Below are 19,042 nucleotides of genomic sequence, written 5' to 3'. Positions count from 1 at the left end.
CTTAAAACAATTAGTAGTGTATATTTATGAAGCAAAGGTGATTAACACAGATGACATACAGCATCTGAACTAAAATGATCCAAACATAGCTTGTTAATGCATGACAAATGAGAATGGCTGAGTGAAAGAAGTAGCTGAAATCATTAAAGACATTGTCTGTAGTGCAGATATGTTCAAAATGACTGGCACCACTTTATAATGCATACTGAGTGATTTCAGTAATTTATTTTCAAATATCTAATACTTAATTTGTATTATAACAAGCATCATAGTGGTTTTCATCATCCACATTTTGGCGCAGGAGTGGCTGTGTGGTAAGTAGCTTGCTTACCAACCACATGGTTCCACATGTTTCATTCATCATCCATAAACAACCCTTATTCAGGCACCTTTTGAGTGGGATGAGCTACTCAACCTGAAGAAAATTCTAACTGGGCTCCATTTGCAAGGTCATGCACTGTTTATCTTGATAATGAGATCACCATGTTACACATATATGGTTGTAATGTATGTGCCTGATGTAAACTTATCAGATGGGTATATTGGGGTTCATATATTTTACCACAGTGTCACATTGATGGCATTCAAGAAGAAGAAGAAGAAGAAGAAGAAGAAGAAAGTCGTTGGCGTTGTCATCATCATCAGGGCAATGAATACATGGATTGTTTCCTTAATGTGATATGGCACAGGTAGACCAAGAACGAGCTTGAAGAAATGGATAGAAAAACCAGGAAAGAGTTGACAATTAACAAGGAACTGCACCCAAAAACAATATCAGTAGACACTATGTGTCTAGGAACAAGGACAGAAGAGGCCTCATAGGATGCAAGATCTGTGTTGTCAATGAGAAGAACAGTTTGGGATGGTGCATCAAACAGCAGAATGAACCCTTACTTGCTGTTGTTAAAAATAACAACACAATATCTACTGAAAATGTGACACATGTAAAAACATTTAAGAAACAAGATGAATAATAAACTATTGGAAAATGAAAACAATGCATAGACAATACCTCAGAGAAATTGAAAGGAAAGATTGGAGATGGCTAAGGAAAAGTGATCTGAAAGGACACACTAAGGCATTGATATGTAACACCCAGAAACAAGCTCAAAGAACTAATTACACCAAGTTCCAAATAGATAAGAGCAGTGAATAGCCGCTTTATGACAGCAAAAACAAAACAATCTTACATGTTGTGAGTGAGTGTAGCAAACTGGCCCAAAAGGAATATAAAAGGAGGCATGATAATGTGGATAAGTTTGTTCACTGGAGATAGGGTGGAAATTATGGTCATGGAAGAACACAGAAGTGGTATGAACATAAACCAGAAGGCATCAATGAGAATAATGAAAATAAGATTGTGTGGGATTTTACAATCCAATGTGACTCCCTAATTGATGCTCAGGGACTAGACATTGTTGAGGAAGATAAAAGCAAAAAAGGAAACTAAGATCATAGATATTGCCATACCTGGGGATGCAAGCATAGCTGACAAAGAGCTGGAAAAAGTGGTAAAATACAAATTACTGAAAGACAAAATTGCAAGAATGTGAGCAGTGAGGAGAATAATTGTTATCCCAGTAGTTGTAGAGTTACTCAGAACACTAACAACCAAGTACAAGATATATGGAATTGACATGAGAGCAGAGCATGCCCCCGAAACTGCTCTATTGGAGACAGCTCGGATGATTTTGAGATTGGTGTTTGCACGTTGAGTATCTTCAGTAATACTTAACATTCAAGTACCGAGTCTTATAATTCACAGAAAGAAACTCTGTGAGACCTCTGACAACAGGTTCCTGTCAGCTCTCACAGAATAAACTGGAGCAAGACTGAAAGCTCTGAGAAGTAAAATTGGCATGAAACTGCATCAGTTGTGGCATCACAACGTGGGAAGAACAAGGTTGCCCTTAACCACAACTACCTTCAGGTGATTTTTGAGCAAAGTGTAGTACTTGTAAGCCCACCCTGAGACCTAGAAATACCAGGTTGGCATCTGACAGGATTAAGCTTGTCTCATGGGAGGAGGGAGTCCTTTAGCCTTGGTCAGCAACCCCTCTAGAGAAGGTGACTCAATAAAAACATTGATGGTTGTGCCACTTCAACACCAAACTTCTCAGGAGTGAAAATGTCAAATACAAAGATATAAAACAATGGATTGAACGACACTGGCACTAAAAACAGTGTATACAAGGGTATGTATGGACTCTCAGAGCCTTGGCTACCTACTGATGGTGTCACAATAAAAATACTGGTGATTGCACAACCTCACAAATACTACCTCTTAAGTGAGTGATGTCAAAATTAAATAATAACCACAACTGCACTAACTGGAACTGTTAACAGTGAAGGTATCGCACACAGCAGGCAAGGAGTATTGGATCAAGCTCCAGCAGGTCGTCATCAAGCTATGGATCAGGACCAATATCACAGTCAAAAGTACAAAAGAAAAATAATAATAGAATGCTGGCTGAGAAGTGAACTAAATAAAGAGGCTTCATGAATTAAATGAAGAGAATATGGGATGCAAAAGGAGGTTTTGAAGCATCTGCACAGCGACTGATAGACCAAGCAAGAGCAAGCCATAGGAACGACTGGGTTACGAGAGTAGAGATTGAAGAAATTCAGAGAAATATAATAAAAAAGAGCAGAAGGAGAGTGAAACAGCAGTAGCAGAAAGTGATACTGAAGCAGTAAGAGATGAAGAACATGAAACAGATGGAAATCACAGAGTACTAGAGAATACTCATAAAGTAACTAATGAAGATGATCTTGGACAAGTAACAGTAAATACTTCACAAGACTTGAATGTTGAAGAGAAAGAGATTTTAGAAACATTGCAAGGTAAAATGTCTGATGGGAACAATGAAGTACCACCAAATGTAAGATATATGGACAGAAAACAAGTGAGGAAAGCCACAGGTAAAGTAAATGATATTTTAAGCTTGATTAAAACAGAAAACATCAGTGAAACAAACCAACTAATCATAGTTGCTGCTAATGTCACAGCTAACATAGTAGGCTACAAGCGAAAAACTGAAGATACAAAAGCAAATGAAAAGAAAGAACCAAACTGGAGGAAGAGACTACGAATGAAGCTGGAAAAGACATGAAAAGAACTGGAGCAACTGAATAGGATAATGTATTTTTAGTGTAAAGGTCAACATGTATGTTTGTATCTCTTTAACTCTTTTACTTGTTTCAGTCATTTGACTGCGGCCATGCTGGAACACCGCCTTTTTTAGTCGAGCAAATCGACCCCAGGACTTATTCTTTGGAAGCCTAGTACTTATTCTATCGATCTCTTTGCCGAACCGCTAGATTACGGGGATGTAAACACACCAGCATCGGTTGTCAAGCGATGTTGGAGGGGACAAACACAGACACACAAACATATACACACACATACATATATTCCTTTACTCTTACTCTGTATATTATATGTTGAGCGCGTGATTGATGTGTAAGAACGCTGGTACAGGTAGAAGGGAAGAAATATAAAAGTTGCTAGAAATAACAGTCAAATCTCCCTTAAATCACACAAAGTAAACAGAATTTTAAAAATCTAATTACTGCACTGGAAAGTTCACATCGAGAAAATTCCATTGATGTAAAAATTTGTACGAAAAAGTGGAAAATGTGGATTTCTATAAACTTTTAAAAAGGCTTCACACAGATACAGAACTTTAGCATTATATATTAAGATAGGCAACACACACACACACACACACACACTAAATAAAAAAGAATGATAGGTATTTGTATGTATGTGTGTATTAATGTGCATTCTGTGTGTATATATATATATAGTCTTAAGTAAATGCGTTTTAAGAAAGATATTAAGAAAATTCAGTTTGTAAGGAATAAATGTTTGACTGTCGATCACATTTGGAAGAGACTGACAGGTATTTGTATGTATGTGTGTATTCAAAAACATCTATATTTACACTTTGAAGTTGTTAGAAATAACTTACAATTCCTGCCAATTAGAATGAGGTATGTATGTAGTATTAAAGTGAAACCATTAAAGTGAAACCACTAAAGTGAAACTGTCATTACAGTATCGAAATGTGATTGTTTCAGTTTTGATACTGAAATAGTTTTCTTTTACTGTCAGTGTTTCTCCTTCCTTTCTTTTTGTATTTGTTGTTGGATTGTTCGTAAAGGTTCATAAGAGAAAGTAGGAGTTGAAAGGATTTGTATTAGAAAGAGGAAATTAGATTTTATTAGGGGGGAAAATGTTTACTCATGTAGTTTTATGGATTTTATTCGTTATTAGGAATTTCTTTGAGTGTAAAAATGACGCAGTGACCTAACAAATTGTATTTAGAATATTAATTGTGATTCTTTAATCCAAGAAATTTGGAATTGTGTAAATGTATGAATTTCAAACATACACACACACAGAGAAAATCTGCCTTTTATAGTATAGATACACACACAGTCAAATGACTGAAACAAGTAAAAGAGTAAAGAGTAAAGAGTACACAAACACATATATACTCTTTTACTTGTTTCAGTCATTTGACTGTGGTCATGCTGGAGCACCGCCTTTAGTCGAGCGAATCAACCCCCAGGACTTATTCTTTGGAAGCCTAGTACTTATTCTATAGGTCTCTTTTGCCGAACCGCTAGATTACGGGGACGTAAACACACCAGCATCGGTTGTCAAGCGATGTTGGGGGACAAACACAGACACACAAACATACACATATATATACATATATACGACGGGCTTCTTTCAGTTTCCGTCTACCAAATCCACTCACAAAGCTTTGGTCGGACCGAGGTTATAGTAGAAGACACTTGCCAAAGGTGCCACACAGTGGGACTGAACTCGGAACCATGTGGTCTGTAAGCAAGCTACTTACCAGACAGCCACTCCTACGCCTATATATTATATATATATATATATATATATATATATATATATATATATATATATATAGATATATATATATATATATATATATATATATATATATATATATATATATATATATATATATATATATATATATATATATAAAAGATAATAAGAGTGAAAAAACTACAGAAGGCTTGTGTTACTTGGTTAAAGTATATATTTAAATTATGTCAGAAAAATGTTAGAAAAATGTTAGAAAATCTTTTTGGTATATAAACATTGTATTTTGAGAAATAACCGGTTTCGTGTTGTCTTTTCAAATTTCTCTACTTCATTGTGTCGTGTTCGCTCCAGTCTGAGAAAGAAGAGTTCTAGATAGGGGGAGGTAATTAGGGATTTCTTCCGGTATAGGGGAGATAATCGAAATCTAGGAGGTGGTAGAATTTGATTAATTTACCATGGTTTTATTCTATATTTTTTTCCCCTTTTTTTCCTCAGTGGGGTGATGAATTTCCTTATTTAAATGTGTTAGCAATGGTTAAGTTTGGGTTTGTATTTTTGAATGAAAAAGGTTTCCTTATTTAATCTAATCTGTGTTGATGTTTTAATGGCACATTGATAAAAAGGAAAGATTATAAATTGTGGTAGCATTTGTTTTGCGCATTTCTCAATATGATCACTAAAAGGTATCATTCGGTATTCTGGGTGTGCAATCTGCTGGCGGTGCAGAGTGCATCTACGTCTGAGCGATAATCCTGTGGACCCTATGTAGTTCTCGTGGCAGCCCGAGCATCTTATTACATAAATAAGATTTTCTGAGGCACAAGTAAAGTTAGATTTAACTTTGAATTTGTGTCCCTCTTTGAAGAGGAATTCTGAACCTTCTAGAATGTTTGGACATGTTGCACAATTTGGTCGACCACATTTGTTTACTTTCGCATCTGTTGTTTCGGAAAATAATTTTGCCTTTGTGAGGATCTTTTTCAGTGATTTTGGTTGTTTGTGGCTTTTGATGATTTTGTGTGTGTGTAAAATTTCCTTTAATTTGGGGTCCTTATGTAGCATTGGTATGTTTTGGGTGATGATGGTGAAGGCTTCTTTGTTTCTGGGGTTGTATGTGGATATGTACGGCAGTATTTTCGGGGAATGTGTGTTGCTGTGTTTAACTTTTCTTAAGTTTTCTATGTTAATTTGTGATGCACGTCTGATTCCATCCTCTATGAGTTGAACTGGGTAGTGTCTGTCAATTAGTGTGTTTTTGAGTTCTTGTAGTCTGTAGTCTCTAGTATTTTCTTCTGACACTATTGTGCATATCATTCTTGCAAGGTTGAAGGGGATGTTTGTCTTGGTGTGTCTTGGGTGGCATGAATCAAATAGTAGATATTGTTTGGCGTCTGTGGTTTTGTAAAATATGTCCGTTTCTATTTTTAGGTTTATTTTTTTAATTAGTATATCCAAGAATGGGAGCTCCTTTTGGTTGTACTCCATTGTGAACTGTATGTTTGGGTTTACACTGTTCAATAGACTTTTGAATTTCAAGAGTTCATCTGTGTTTTCATTCCAGAGTATGAAACAGTCGTCCAGGAACCTTTTCCAATTTTCTTTTATGTATTGGGAAAGGGTGTTTCCAAAGGTGGATAAAGATTCCTGGTATATTATTATTTCCAAGTAACCCATTGTTAGGTTCGCAATGACTGGAGCTGCCCTAGTGCCCATAGCAATTCCGGATTTTTGTCGGTAGAAAGTATTGTCAAACATGAAGTGGTTGTTTCGTAAGATGAATTCAACCGATTTAGTAATGAATTCTTTACTGATCCTGTTTGTATGTGTATATATATATATATATATATATATATATTTCCCTCTAGTTTCAGCCCAGAGCTTTGGCCATGCTGATGCACCGCCGTTTATATACTCTCTTTTTACTTTACTCTTTTACTTGTTTCAGTCATTTGACTGAGGCCATGCTGGAGCGCTGCCTTTAGTCGATGAAATCGACCCCAGGACTTATTCTATGGAAGCCTAGTACTTATACTTATTCTATCAGTCTCTTTTGCCGAACCGCTAAGTCACGGGGACGTAAACACACCAGCATCGGTTGTCAAGCGATGTTGGGGGGACAAACACAGACACACAAACATATACACATACATACATATATATATATATGTATATATATATATATATATATATATACGACGGGCTTCTTTCAGTTTCTGTCTACCAAATCCACTCACAACGCTTTGGTCAGCCTGAGGCTATAGTAGAAGACACTTGCCCAAGGTGTCACACAGTGGGACTGAACCCAGAACCATGTGGTCGGTAAGCAAGCTACTTACCACACAGCCACTCCTGCGCCTATACATATATATCTGTATATATATAAAAGAGAGGATGTGTGTGTGTGTGTGTGTGTGTGTACGCGAATGTAGTTTGTGCACGTCCACAAATTAGCACGCATGTCGCTCCAATTTTAGGAGGTGATGTGTCATGACCTTATGTGCATTTTCGCCAAATTTTTATCTCAGAGGCACCCGCGTATAGCTGTAAAAATCGATAAACTTTTACCAATTTTGAAGTTTGTTGACATGGCGAAGTCAAATCTGTGCATACGCGCGTGAAGGAGAGAGACAGACAGACAGACAGAGAAAGAAAGAAAGAAATAGTGTGTTTGTGACAGGGGGAAGATACAGTGTTTGCTAGCGTCCAAAAAAAAAATGAAAAAGTGGGTAAGGCAGACAGAAATCAAAGCAAATTTTTCTAAGCAAGACAGAGTTTACTTTGCTAGCGTCTAACAAAAAAAAAAAGAACGAAAAATTGGAAGAGGGAGGCAGAAGGCGTATTAGGAATGAAAATGTAGTTAAGGAAGACAGAGTAAGTGTAAAATGTAAAAGGCATTTTTTTTTCTTAAACATGAGATATATGATGTTTTTGAAAGACACTATATTCTATAATGAGATTATATATACTTTCTCACACAACAATTCAAATATATTTATTTTAAATCATTTATTTGTTTTAAATCGTTCATCTTTCTCCCCCTCTCACTCTCACACACACGCACATATACTACTTTGGGAGTGAAAGAGTTTTGTTTATATTTCACAACTATGAAACAAAAACGTATGTAACAATTTGTCAGTCACCACCCCCCAACCCGTTTTTCGAACCACAAAAAGGGTTTTGTAATGTTTCAGATTAACAACCGCACGATTTCCACTAGGGTGTTACGGTTAGGGTTTTAGGGTTAGGGTTAGAGTTTTACGGTTAGGATTAGAGTTAGGGTTAAGGTTAGTGTTAGGATTACGATTAGGGTTGGTGTTAGGGTTACGGTTTTAGGGTCAGGGTTAGGGCTAGGGTTTAGGGTTAGGGTTAGAGTTAACCTAGAAGGGACAGGCCCTTTATTTTTTGGTTAAGGCTGTTGGTAAGTTTTCCTAAGTTACTCCAATCCACATCCCCAATGCAAACCTTCAGATCAACCTTTTCCTATGCAGATCTCTAATGCAACTTTAAAAAAAACAGTCAATGAGTGGAAATAACCAATAAACTGATTCCTTATGGGATTTCCCAATCAAATTGCCAGCAAACCATTTTCAGCCAAACCAATTTCAACGGATTTCGCTCAAATCTGATGTCGATGTTACTTATTTTGGTTTGAAATAAAGCACTTGATCACTTAATAATCCTAGCTTAATCCCGAGCAGCGCCGGGCTATACTGCCAGTAATATATAAAAAATCAAAACAAAAAATGGAACAAGAACGTAACAGATGACAATAAAACATTCAGACAGTTAAATGATACAAAAAAGGACAGTTAAAAACAAGGACGGGTCATTTGGAGCTTTCAATCATCAGTCGAGAAGCAGATCGTCTTTACAGTTTCAACCGGTTAATCTCAAGACTGCTCTAATCTGGCCGGCCCCAAGAAAATTTATTATATATGTTATATATATATATATATATATATACATAAAATATGGATCTAGTTAAATTGATTCACAGAATCTGCATTTTTTAAAGCGTAGTAAAAAATCTGAAAATCGGTTATATTGATGTAGTTTTCCACTCATATTGCAGTGAATCCATGATCTTGTGGAGAAAAAATTTGTGGAAAAAGTTACAGAGGTTTAAAAATCGAAAAAAAACTGTGCCAATAGACAACAGTGTAAACTTAGTGGTGTCAACTTTAATGTTGTACCCTGTGAAATTTAGTTTAGTGTCTGTGAAATGACCTGTTACCTGTGTTTACTTTATGCATATTTCAGTATTTTGTATACCTGTCATGTACATTATTGATATATAAGTGCATGTGGATGTATGTATTCATATATAAGTTTATATGTACATGAAAATCGATTTAACTAGATCCCACACAGAAAACACACACACATACACAACATACATACATGCACACACACATACACACACACACACAACACACACAACATACATACATGCACACATACACATGAATGCACATATATACCCCCCCCCCCACACACACACACAGCACATAAATACACACATATACATACACATACACACATATACACACAAATATGCACACACACACACAAACACACATATACCTCCTCACACACAACACCCATAAATACATACACACATATATACACACACACATGTGCAGCACAGATGCGGGATGGGTGAAACATAACACGACATGCGGTATTCATGGTAATAAGCTGTTAATGCCTCGCTCTCTGTTGGGTGGCTAAAATTATCCAAATTTCCCAACTTTAAATCCAAATAACATTAGATTCTTTAATTTACAAGATAATGTAATTGGTTGATCGCAATCAAAATTCAGAGTTGTATTGATACACTAAAATTGAAAGCAAACTGAGCAAAACTAAAGGGGGCTGATTTTGTGAATCAATTTAACTAGATCCTAAAATATATATATGTTTGTATATGCAAAAATAAGAGAAATGACCAGCAAAAGTGGACTCCTATATGCTAGAAATTTAGCGACACAAGTGAAACCATGGTACGTAGGTTAAAGGTTTTTTTATTTAGTATTTTTTCATTTGTCTTGCACTTTCACAGTCTCTTGTGTCGCTAAATTTTTACTGAGAACATATTTTTCGTGGTTAGATGATTTGGCATCTATTTCTAGCATATAGGAGTCCACTTTTGCTGGTCATTAATCTTCAGATTTTTTTTAATATGCTAGACCACTGGTTTTAATTGATTAATATCAATTTCTACCCTTATTAATAAATTTTAAATAATGATGTTCTCAAACCAGTAAATTAGCTGCAAAAATTTATTAACTGCAGAGTTATTTCCGGACTTAGCACGCCAGATTGAAGACATTTGAAGAGATACACTGAATGTAATATGTAGAACTCTACACGTGCTCCCTTTCAGGTGGACGTCATGTGTCCAGTTCTGGAAATTATATTTTATAAATCGACAGACTACGCTGATGACCCTGCAGATATTTACCTATGTAAATTTTAATAGATGAAACCATGGTACGTCGGTTAATCGTTTTTTTATTTAGTATTTTTCCATTTGTCTTGCACTTTTACAGTCTGTTGTGTTGCTAAATTTTTACTGAGAACATTTTTCGTGGTTAGATGATTCGGCATCTATTTCTAGCATATAGGAGTCCACTTTTGCTGGTCATTCCTCTTATTTTTGTATGTAATATAATTTTAATCTTCAGATTTTTTTAATATGCTAGACCACTGGTTTTAATTGATTAATATCAATTTCTACCCTTATTAATAAATATGTTTGTATATGTTTAATTTGGGGGAAACTCTATTATTTCAATAAAGTGTATTTCATATATATTTATGTATTTTTTATATATATATATATATATATATATATATATATGTTTTATGTATGTATGTATGTATGTATGTATGTATTATAGAAAGCAAATAACTTTTTAAATGGCTACATGCATATGTATGTGTAAAAGAATTCAGTACTCAGTATTTTTACCTTTGATAGTAGTTTGGTTGAAGTCTTTGTATTTATGTGTATGATTGTATGTATATGTATTTTTATTTTGTGGGAATTGTATACATACAGACACACGTGCGCGCGTATGCATGCATGTGTATTGTGGGAGAGATAAAGATGGGGGAAGTGAGATAAAAACCATTCAAGTGAGATAAAAACCCATTCAAGTTTTGGACAAGCACAAACACATCCACACACACACACACACACACACATACACGGGGCTATAGTAGGAAACATTTGGTGCCATACACTGGTGCTAAATCCAGAAACATATAGCTAAGAAACAAAGTTCTTGCCACACAGACATGACTGTATCTTACAACAGAGCTTATAGAAAAAAATAACCAGTAAGTATATAACCAGCTTCCAAAAAATTCTAATTAATAATTATATCAATATAAATATATGAAAGTCAATGAAGTTTCGTAAAAGAAGGTGATCATGTACATACTTTGTTGCTGTTGTGATTATAACACCTTGTTGTAAACAATGTTCCTTGTTTTCCCTTGTGGAGCATATGCAAATAGGGTTTTTTTTGCTGCCCACTCTTGAGCAGCCAACATACAGTTGTCCATGTGAGAAGCGGGGCTCTTCCAAGAGAAGACCAGCTACAGACAGTGCTCATCTGTTATGTTCGGGTTAAAATTTCATCAACATCAAAAATATATGAATTTTCATGGGAGTTATGGCCGTTATGCATAGAATATAATTTCCAAATTGCAGACAAAATTTACAATCGATAAATGTCTTAGAACAACCAGTCTCTCATCTGGGAAGGCCTTGAAATCAATGTTACCAACTGGGGACTATGTGTGTCGCAGTGATAATAAAAAGACCCAAAGGAGGTCTGCAACGAAATAATTTTACTCAACACTTTGCAAGTGAATCAGTGGAGGCAAAGATGCGTCTCATTTACTTGACAATTTATGCACCACATTGCAGAAATCACAATGTAAGTATATCTGAAAGGGTAGTCTTACACTGTTGTACCATTGAATTACAAATAATGCTCATCTGTTATGTTCGGGTTAAAATTTCATCAACATCAAAAATATATGAATTTTCATGGGAGTTATGGCCGTTATGCATAGAATGTAATTTCCAAATTTCATAAAGATCCATTCAGTACTTTTGACGTAGTTTTGGATAAGAAAACAAATGACTAATGTGTGTGTTTGTGTCCATGTGTATGTGTGTGATGGGTGTATATATGTATAGATATCTGTATGCATGTATATATATGTATATATGTGTACATATTACATGTACATCTATATATATATACATCTACACATATGTATACATATACATGTATGCATATAGATCTATATCTATATATATATATCTATACATATACGTGTACATATACATCTATATATATACATATACATCTCTCTCTCTCTCTCTCTTTCTCTCTCTCTGAAAGTATCTGTCATTACAGTATCGAAATGTGATTGTTTCAGTTAGAGGAATAACGTGTACATATACATCTATATGTATACATATACATCTCTCTCTCTGAAAGTATCTGTCATTACAGTATCGAAATGTGATTGTTTCAGCTAGTGGAATAGTTTCATTTTTAAAGTGAAAGTATTTGACATAAGTGTTTTTGTTTCACTTTTGACACGTAATACTTAAATAGTGGAGGAGATATTATGTTGCCGTGGGCTCGAACTCTGCAAGAAGTTAAAAAAATGTTTTGACTAAAACACAACTGGAACCCTAAGTAAGGCACGTGTAAAATTTGAATGAAATCGGTTGCGTAGTTCTCGAGTTTTAGGGATTCACACAGACAGACAGACAGACAGACAGACAGACAGACAGACAGACAGACACACAGACACACATTCTCATTTTTATATATATAGATTATCCATGTTTCAGAAAGTTACCACACACACATATATTTATGTACATATAAAGCAACAAATTTCGGACTTGTGCAGATATCCACAACTTTGTGTGCCGTGTTAGGCTGTGTGTGCTATTCCACAACACTCTGGCTGCATCTAATGACGACGACTGCTTCACTGACCAGAGCCGCCAACCATCCCACTGGACGCCAGCTCCTGGCTAGTTCCAAGCAGTCAATCTTTTTGCAGATGTCTGCCAGTGCTCTGTGGACTGGCTTGACTTTTCCAGGCGTCCCCGACATCTGAGCATCTCCCCAGCCGAACTCTTGATTCTTCAGTGTCTCTGACGCTGCAAAGACATCGACATAAAACTGGCCGACAAGGGTGGAGCCATGGTGGTGTGGCATGCAGACCTCTACAAGGCCTAAGCTCTCCGCCAACTTAAAGACACCTCCTTCTACTGCCCTCTGCCCTTCAACCCCATGCCTAACTACCAACAGACGGTGTCCTCCATTATCCATGACCTCATCTCCTCCTCCTGTCTCCCCCAACTGCCTCAAACTTCATTTTCCGCAACTCTCACACCCCTACAATTTACTTCCTCCCCAAAATCCACAAACTTAATAACCCCAGCCACCCAGTCATCTCCACCTGCAACTGGAACTCATCTCCAAATATCTTGACCGTGTCTTTTTGCCCTAGTGGCTTCCCTCCCCTCTCATATCCATGACACTAACCATGCTCTTCCTCTGTTCAACTCTTTCTCTTTCCCTCCTAGCCCCTCTAAACTTCTCTTCACTCTTGACATAAAGAGCCTTTACATGGTGATCCCACACCATGAGGGGCTTCTTGCCCTCAAACACTACCTTGACCTTCAACCCCACCCCCAACCTGACACATCCACACTTCTTCGTCTAGTTGAACTTGTTCTCTCCCTTAAGTGCTTCTTGTTCACGAGTGATTTTTACCAACAGGTTTCAGGAGTGGTCACGAGAATGAGAATGGGTCCCAACTATGCGAACCTGTTCGTTGGCTATGTTGAGGCCCAAATATTATCAAGATTCACTGGTCCCACTCCCGAACTATACGGTCGTTATATTGACAACTGTATCGGTGCGACCTTACTCTCCCGTGAACAACTAGACTCCTTCCTCACTTTTGTCAAATCTTTCCATCCTGCCCTTGAATTCTCCTTCACTATTTCCAACACTTCCATCGCCTTTCTTGACATTTCAGTCAGCATTCATCACTCCACTCTCACCACCTCCATCCACTACAAACACACCAACTCACACTCATACCTCAACTTCTTCTCCTCCCACCTTAAACATACCAAGCTTTCCATCCCCTACTCCCAATTCCTCCGTCTCCACAGGCTCTGCATTGACCACCATGACTTTGAGATTCAGTCTCAACTCATGGCTGGCCACTTCATCCTTTGTGGATATTCTCTCACCACTATCCATACCACCCTTGCCAGAACACATTCTATGGACCATGCATCTGCCCTCTCTCTCCACACCCACCCCGCCGTCACCCGTCTCCCCTCACCTACCACCCCACCACCCTACCTCTCCAAGCCTTCTGGCGACTCCAGTCCAACCCCTCCACTTCGCACATCTTCCCTAACCTACCCCTCCCCTCCTTCAAACAAACCCACAACCTACGTGATCTCCTGGTCCCCAGTTTCTTCCCTAACCCCACCTCTCAACCTGGCTCATTCCCCTCCTCCCGCCCACGCTTCCACACTTGCCCCTACCTCTCCAACACCATCATCCTCACAGGCACCCATCATCGACCCTATCATATCACTGACTCCTTCGCCTGCACTTCTAGCAACGTCATTTACTGCATCTCCTGCTCTCTGTCCTTTTCTGTACATCGGTCAAACAGGATGCCGCTTGGCTGACCAGTTCGCAGAACACCTCCAAGACATCAGACTTGGCAACAACACGCTGTTCTCACGCCATTTCCACTCTACTGGTCATTCTTTACAACACCTGCCTGTATTTCTGTGAACAGAAATTAATCTTCTCTCTTTGCTCCTTTGCGCCACATGGGCTCAACTCCCTTCCTCTCATCATCTAACTCCCCTCCTCTCTTCCTCTCACACCTACTTCCTCTCTTCACTCCCACCCACCTATCCTCTCCTCTCTTGCTCCCACACCTACTTCCCCTCTTCACTCCTACCTACCTTCTCCCTTCATCATCACCCCTCCATTGTTACCCCACCCTTACACATCTAAACCCCACCAGCCCTATACATCTCATCCCACCCCCACCCCCCACACATTCCACTCTCACATCCCCCACCCCAAACCTCACACCCCACTCCCACATTCCCCGCCTCTATCCCCACATCCTCACCCCAATCCACAACACGCCCTTGCATCCCCTATTGTTGCATCTCCCACACCCCAACACCACACCACACACCATAACACCACACCATCACACTATAACACAACACAACTCATTACCACACCACACATCACCACACCACATCATCACACCACACATCACCACACCACCCTGCACACACTAGCATTGACCACTTCCCAGCACCCATACCACACCACACACAACCACACCACACACACTAACACTGACCACTTCCCAGCACCCACACCACCATCCACACACCAACACATGCACACACCCGCACACCAAGGTCACCATTCCCTGTCCACACGCACACATGCTCTCACATACACATGCAGGAACACCTTCATTTTGGGATTACCACTACTTTATTATCTCCCTTTCTTCCTAGCTTTCCTGTCTGACCACCTCTGTCCAGCCATCATCATGATTGACTGCTAGCTACTAAAGCTTTCTTTTTTTTATTCTCTCTCTCTGTTTATTTTCTCATGTTCCTTTCTGTTGAAGAGCGTAGGCTCGAAACATAAAAAACTTTCTCACCTTCCGAAGCGTTAAACTAATATTGTTGTTTATACACCTGTCTTCATCACACACAAACATATAAATATATACATAATATATGTATATATATGCTTATCATCATCATCATCATCATTTAACATCCCTTTCCATGCTGGCATGAGTTGGACAGTTTGGTAGGGGCTAACAAGCCAGAGGCTGGTTTGACATGGTTTTTGTGGCTGGATGCCCTTCCTAATGCCACCACTTTACAGTGTGGACTGAATCCTTTTACATGGCACCACAGGGGAGCATGGTTTTAACAGCTGGATGTCCTTCCTCCCACCACCACTTTACAGCATGGACTGAGTGCTTTTACATGACACTGCACAGTAGTATAGTTTCAACGGCTGGATACCTTGGTGCAAGTTGACTGGGAACCTGGAGCCCACCAAAATTGTTCCCAATTAGGCCCTGCACCTTCTAAAGCTGGTCCTGACAGTGAGACAGAAGTTAAACAAAAAGTAGCAAACTGGAAGGGATCAAGCCCGGGTGGGGTACAAGACTATTGGCTGAAGAACTTTACACAGTTGCATGACAGGATCATTGTGCAGCTGGATGACTGCCTGCAGCAAGGTCACTGCCTAGATGACAAGTGGATGAATGGCACTATGCCTCAAGGACCCCTTGAAAGGGAACTTCACATCAAATTTTGATCTATAACCTGTTTACCACTAATGAGGAAGTTTATGATCAATGTCTTGGTGGAAGAGTTATACAACCATCTGGAAAGTAACAATCTACATCCAGAAGAACAGAAGGGACACAGGAAACAAAGTAGGGCAACAAAAGATCACTTATTAGTTGATAAAATGATAATTAGAAATTGCAGATGTAAGATTGATGGGACTGGAGGTAGCATGGCTAGATTACAAAAAAGCATATGACATGGTACCACACAGTTGGATAAGTAAAACAATGCACATGTTTGGAATAGCAAAAAACATGGAGAAAATGCTTAATTAAAGTATGAAATATTGGAATACTGAATTGATCGGTGGAAAACAAAAACTTGGAAAAGTGAACATCAGACATGGAATATTCCAAGGTTATAGCCTATCTCCATTAGTATTAGTGTCATTAGCCATGACACAGCTCACTATAATACTACAAAAAGTTAAAATTGCTTACAATTTGGGAAAAGGAAATGGTCAGATAAATCATCTTCTTTTCATGGATAATATAAAGATTTATGCAGAAAATGAGAAACAGTCTTGTACATACTATCTGCATTTTCTCAACTGATGTAGGTATGGAATTTGAGATAGAAAAGTATGCTATATTGAAAATGAAACGATGAAGATTTGAAAAAAGCCAGGGAATTGAAATGCCATATAGGCAAACAATGAGAGTGGTTGAGAAAGGGCAGTGGTACAAGTACTTGGGAATACTGGAAGCAGATGAGATAAAAGAGGAAGGAATGAAATAAATTATCAGTAGGGAGCACACAAGGAGAGGCAGAAAATTATTGTAGTCAAAGCTGAATTCCAAAAATCATTTTGAAGTAATAAATTCAAGAACAGTACCCTTAATCAGATATGGTGTTGGAATTATAGACTGATCCAGAAACAATATAAAGAAACTTGACAGAAAAACTAGGAAGTTGTTGACGATGTATGGATCCCACCATCCAAAAGCTGATACCAATTGGCTGTACTTGAGGAAAGCCCAGGGTAGAATAGGTTTAATAGCAGTAGAAGAATGTGTACAAATGGAAAAAGAAAGTCTAGTAGAGTATTTACAGAGGAGCACAGAAAATCTACTAAAAACACTTAATAAAGAACAGGTGATGAAACATGTAATAGGAGAAAAGGACAAGAATGAAATACAAAGAGAGCACATAAGACAGATTGAAGAGAAACCTTTGCATGGCCATTTTTGGAGAACCACTGAACAAAATCCTGGGCTTGGTTAAAAAAGGGGCAATTAAAAAAAGAAACAGAGAGCCTAATTGTAGCAGCCCAAAATCAAGCAATAAAACAAACAACTTGAGAAAAAATATATATGAAGAGAATATGTTAGAAAATGTAGAGATACTGGTACACATTGTGACAGAATGCCCTGAGTTGGCACAGGAAGAATATAAGAAATGGTGGTATGACCAGGTTGTAAACTTTGCCAGAAATGGGGATTTGAAGCTGAAAACACATGGTACAATCATTGGGTCAAAAGAGTACTGGAGTCAGAGAACTGTAAGATTCTGTGGGACTTGCCTATTCAAACGGACAAGAAATTAGAAAATAATAGCACAAACATAACAATTATAGATAAGGAAAAGAGAAGTTGCTTACTTATCAACCCATCATGTCTGTTTGATTCCAGGATCATAAAGAAAGAGGAAGAAAAAAAAAAATACAATCCCTAAAAGTTTGAAATAGGAAGAATTTGGAGCAGAAAAGGTCATGCCTATAATAAATGGTGTGTTGGGAAAAGTAAGCCAAGAGATAGACAGATGGCTGAAGGAGATTGAAATAGAATGCCCAGTAGAGCTCCTACAGAAAGTTTGTCTCTTAGGGACAGTAAGGATTATCAGGAAGATTCTAAGCACTTGAAAGACTGCTGAAAACTTGTGGATACCTAAGGTTACAGGTAGTAACCCGCTATCTGCATGATTCCTACCAGGAATAAGATTGAACCTGAGCCAAACCAAAATAATAATAATAATAATAATAATAATAATAGCCTCCCCACCAGAAATTACCAAAAACATATAATGAAAAGAAACATAACAAGTAACTGCAGAATATGTGGCGATGGACAAGAAACAATAAATCATATTATCCCTGGCTGCCCAGTCCTGGTTAAGAAGGAATATATTCACAGACACGACAGAGCTGGGATCTATATACACTGGATGCTATGCCAACGCTATGGAATAACAAAAGAAAAAAGATGGTATAAACACACGCCAGAAAAGGTTACAGAAAATGAGAAAGCAACCATACTCTGGGATATGCCAATACACACAGATAGAGAAATAAAGGCCAATAGACCAGATATAGCTGTCAAAGATCATGAAGGAAAAAAATGCTTTCTAATTGATGTATCAATACCAGCAGATGACAACGTTTCCCTAAAAGAAATGGAGAAACTTTCAAAATACAAAGACCTGGAAATAGAGGTAACTTGAATGTGGAATCTAAAAACAGAAACAATTCCTATCATAGTAGGTACCTTAGGTATAATAAAAAGATATTCAGACAAATACATAACAAAAACCCCAGGACTTACAAATATATATATAACATACAGAAAATTGCACTACTGGGCACTGCACACATCCTACGCAAAACACTTTCAAAACAGTAACCATAAGAGCATCACAGCAAACCACAGCACATACCCAAGGCACACAGAGCTGCGCTCGGTAGTGAA

The 19,042-nt window shown here is 37.9% G+C and overlaps 1 protein-coding gene across 1 annotated transcript in view; it reads right to left on the bottom strand.

Annotated features, from left to right (window-relative positions):
* The window catches only part of LOC106871634 (cilia- and flagella-associated protein 52), a 159,344-nt gene that overhangs the window by 65,925 nt on the left and 74,377 nt on the right, over positions 1-19,042 (bottom strand). The gene's annotated exons all lie outside the window — the stretch shown is intronic.

This window comes from Octopus bimaculoides, chromosome 16, assembly GCF_046866305.1.
Source record: "Octopus bimaculoides isolate indiv1 chromosome 16, ASM4686630v1, whole genome shotgun sequence".
NCBI lineage: Eukaryota > Metazoa > Mollusca > Cephalopoda > Octopoda > Octopodidae > Octopus > Octopus bimaculoides.
The sequence above is the reverse complement of the archived record's forward strand: the minus strand, read 5'-3'. Positions and strand labels throughout refer to the sequence as shown.